Raw genomic sequence first — 4,251 nt, 5'->3', positions numbered from 1 at the left:
GTCGATCCTATCTCAACACAGAAGATGGAGAAAGCACCACTGGCCTGCCAGGCTTGGCAATACTGGAAGAGAGAAGGTAAAGGAAGGGAGGATGGAGGGACCAAAGGAGGCAAGGAAACATGTAAGTCGAATATCTTTTAAAGAAAGTCTTACATCAACCCCTGTGTTACTGAACCAAGACAGTCAAGTGAGAAAGTCATTAGAGTTCATTACCCCTTGCAACTTATGGCCATTAATTCTCTCTAGCAGCAATACCTAATGTTGCAGCAACATCCAGCCTATGGCTCTGCACACTGGAATGTAGAGGCACACCAGGGTACAAATACTTGCCTCATAGACGTTAAGGAAGTTGAAGAAGATAAAAAGGATACCATGGAGAAAAGAGCAGGTAAGTGAGCAAGGTGAACCACAAATCATTGACAGATATTGCTCCTCCTGGCACCAAAGTTCAGCAATGCATCCACAGGAGAAAACACCTCTTCTGGGAATGACAGACACACTTCACCTGTTGTTTCATGTCTCTTCACCTTCTCTGTGTTGCCACATGAATTCTCAGTCATAAAGCTCCTTATTAGCTTAGTCCTTAAATACTCCAGTTAAGAAATTAACCTGACTCAACACTCCTTCCTATACTGAAATGGCCCAGGAAGTGCTGAGTCTGCTTTAAGCCAAAAACTCTCATGTAACAGCCTGAAAAGGGATTTGTCACTAGGTTTTCTCTACTATTGCTTTCAGGACCACTGTGTCTGTCTTCCTGGGAAAAATAAATATTCTGGCACGCACAGCTATCAACTTGTCTTTTAGATCCCTTTACCCCCTAGAAAACTCTACTGTGTAGTTTGTAGTTGGGGTTTTCAGACCAAATCATAGGTGATAATCGAGATTTCAGTAACAAAGGATCTTCAAAGGGAATACTTGATCTTTCCCTATGATAATCATGGAAGTCTGCTTAAAGCACACACACTCCCCCCCCAGCTCTGGTTATGGATTCTAAGAGAGAGGAATACTCTCTCACAGAGTGTACCCGTTAGCCACTCTTTGATCAAAGCCTGGATCAAAGCCTGGCAGTTGGTATCCATCCAGAAGCAAACAAATAAATGCACAGGTGGAGAAATGAGGATCTGAAATTTGCCCTTGGGTAGCCAGTCTTCTATGTCAATACTGTGAGTATTCTCAGCTGTTAAGTAAAAGCCGAGAAGATAAATCCCAAATATAAGAAATTAAAATCAATAAACTCACTGAGTCCTCCATGTCACAGTTCAGGCTCATAAAGAGATACAGCCACTAAATCCCTACAGTGCTGCTTTCTCACAATTGCACACATTAGGAAAAGGGAGGAAAGAGTTATATGAAACATTTGTCTGGGTATAGGAATCAGTTATCTTAATGATGCAATATCAAAAGGAAATATTGTCTCATTTAGACATCTACCAGCTACAGTCACTACAATACCCCCAAAAGAATGGTAATTATTCTCACAGATGCCTAGAAATTAAGAATTATACTTTCACTGTGTTTAATATCCTAGCTGTGCTTTCAAGGATCATCTGTCTTGGTAAAGCTTTGGGGATCTAATTCAATTGCTTTTTGCCTGTCATTGCTTATTTATAAAACACGTGTCCTTCTGGTGATACTTTGTTCCAGTGGGTCTCCCAGAAACTGGAAAAACTGATGAACAAGACAGATGTGATCTGCTCACCATGCCTGTAGGACTGCATCCTGTCCTCAACTGTCTCGTTTTGCAAAACACAGAATATACCTAAAAAATGCATCTGCCTCAAGCTGATCATGCCACACGGTAGGGCAGAGGCACAGCCACCTTTTGATACTTTGTGCTGATTGTTCTGCTAAAATCAACGGCTAACTTGTGATTTTTCACCACAGCTAACAGCATCTTCAAGGTGTGAGACCTTTGTTTACCTGTGTGCAGACAAAGAATAATTTATAATGGATTATTTACAAGGTCACTCCATTATGGAACAGCTTTACCTGGAGCCCCAGGTAAAGGCAACCAAAATGCAGCCATTCCTCGGGTGAGACAGTGCAGTGCTTGGTGATGTCACATGCATGTGCTAATGATAAAGACAAAGCATCACAGAGTAACGCTAGAGGATGAGAAGAAAAGTAGTCTGTTGCTGTGGAGCTGTGAGTAGAGCATAAGAAGCTAACACGGGCATTTTCACCTGGGCTTTGCACATATCCAGTGTCTAGCAGTAAGGAAACAGTGCCAGGAACAAGCCCAAGGACACAATGCTACGAGGAGACTGCAACACAGGAAGGTAGGATTTTGGAAAGTACTGCAAAGTGGATGTCAGGAGCCTTAGCAAGGAAGGAGTGTTGGTGGTCCCATGAAGGACTGAGTGGGATACAGGACATGGAGGTGGTAGAGAGAGGAGAGGCACCAAACCCGCTTCTGCTGTTAAGCTTGTTCTGAGCTGTGTTCCAACACAGCAGCTGAAAATACTAGAAGTACTAAAGATGGACTAAACTTGAAGGTCACAAATACTCATCTTGAATTTTATGCCTCTCCTCATATGCTTAAAATTAACTATATGCTTAAGTTCTTTCAGGGTGGAAATGCTAACTGACAGGCAGCATCAAATTTCAGGCTAAAAAGTGAGCAGATTCTTATTATTTTTCTATAGAAAACAAATGGCAATGCCTTTCAACCCTGAAAGTTACCTCTCTCAATAGTCTAGAGTATAGTGTTCTTCTGATTAACAAACCACAAGATGGATTTATTTCCAAACATCTGATGCCGTGCGAATAATTTTCTTAATCAAAACGAATAAGCAGGAAGCACATATTTTATCATTGCTGCTATGATAGCTGTGAATTATTGCATTTTTCACTCAACTGCTCTTGTGGTTTTGTACAGTTTTAGGAAATACATGAAGAAGTCATTCTGGAGATGGTTTTAATGGGATAGTATAGAAGTTTGGATTCATCTGACTACCAGATGCTGCGTCATAAAGAGAGAGAGAGCCGTTTCAGAGGTAATGGATTATGGATAGAGTTTGTAGGATTCAGTATTTATTATTCTTCAAAATAATTGATTTACATCAACAGCGATTTTGCTTGTCCAAGATGACTGCCAGTTATAATTTCTGGTCAACGTGGGAGAGCATCTGACCCTGGCACAGCAACAGCACCAGCTGTACAGTTGCTGGTGCAGGTCTGAGGGCAACAGGGAGAGAGACAGAAAAAGCAGCCAAAAGTGGATGTAGGAGAAAAACAGCCCGTGCTGTTCACTCTCCAGTCTGGAGAGTGAATAAGGGAAAAAACGGATAGTTTTTTAACATTTATTGATTAAACCCTGCCCGGTCTCTTCACAGGGCACAGCTGTCTGCTGTAAAAGTAAAAAGCCAGCACAGATCAACAGCAGAACTGTGTAGGGAGGAGTGCAGCTGCACGGCTTCAACAAATCTGGTGGTAAATGTGCGTGTCAGAACAAAAGCTCTGGGCTCTCCCAGGTGCTCCCGGGGCTGTGAGCTTGGTCTTTATCACTGAGCTACGGCTGTGGGTCTTCAGGGAAGCAGCTGCTGTAAGGAGAGACGGAGTGTTTGACTCCACCTCCCATTAGTGTAGGATTCAAACCGTGTCACTAGGCTGGCTGGATTTCTCTCACACTCACATGCATGCACACAAACAAAATGACGATGATGGCAAAACACAAGATGGGAAGTGCAGCTGTCAGGAATTTCTTGGTTCACATGAGGAAGATGGAGAGTGGCCAAGAGAATTGAGAGAGGGTGGGTAAATCCCTCATAAGGAAAAACAAAGTAGACAGAAATCCTGAAAACAGGAGGTCTTTTAAGGCTTGAGAAAGTGGAAAGAAAAGAAAATGGTGTGGAGGCAGAGGAGGAGAAAAAAGAGAGGAAAATCAGAGAGAAGCTGGGGAGTTATTGATGCTGTAGGATCAGAGACCTGATGGCTGTGTGCTAATTGTGCTCAGTTTATAATAAGCCTCTAACTTCAGCCCCAGCTGCATTCAGATGAGCAGAGAACACGTTCCATAGCACTTGTTAGGGAATGTTGTTGTGCTACTGAGACAAAGGAAATGAGCTAGTGGCCTTTGTGTCCACCTTCTAGCAGGAGTGAGCTGCCACAAAACCAGAAGTTGTGAAGTTCCCAAATGATCTGGTGTGCTCAAGCTCCATTTAAATTTCTGCTAGAGAGCTGTGAAACCAAGCCCTCAGGTAAAGATGGGAGTGAATCTGGGTGAGGCCAGTGCCTGTGGGCAACTGGAGG

The 4,251-nt window shown here is 42.9% G+C and overlaps 1 long non-coding RNA gene across 1 annotated transcript; it reads left to right on the top strand.

The window, feature by feature from the left end:
- The first annotated feature begins 307 nt into the window (after window positions 1-307).
- Window positions 308-2,083, top strand: LOC126649986 (uncharacterized). Its single transcript, XR_007631230.1, has 3 exons — window positions 308-388; window positions 1,645-1,798; window positions 1,885-2,083. It is a non-coding gene; the product is annotated as an uncharacterized LOC126649986 (long non-coding RNA).
- The last annotated feature ends 2,168 nt before the right edge of the window (window positions 2,084-4,251 follow it).

Source organism: Myiozetetes cayanensis, unplaced genomic scaffold (genome assembly GCF_022539395.1).
Source record: "Myiozetetes cayanensis isolate MyiCay16 unplaced genomic scaffold, myiCay2020 scf10, whole genome shotgun sequence".
Classification (NCBI taxonomy): Eukaryota; Metazoa; Chordata; class Aves; order Passeriformes; family Tyrannidae; genus Myiozetetes; species Myiozetetes cayanensis.
Note: the sequence above shows the minus strand (reverse complement) of the source record. Positions and strands in the feature narration are given on the sequence as shown.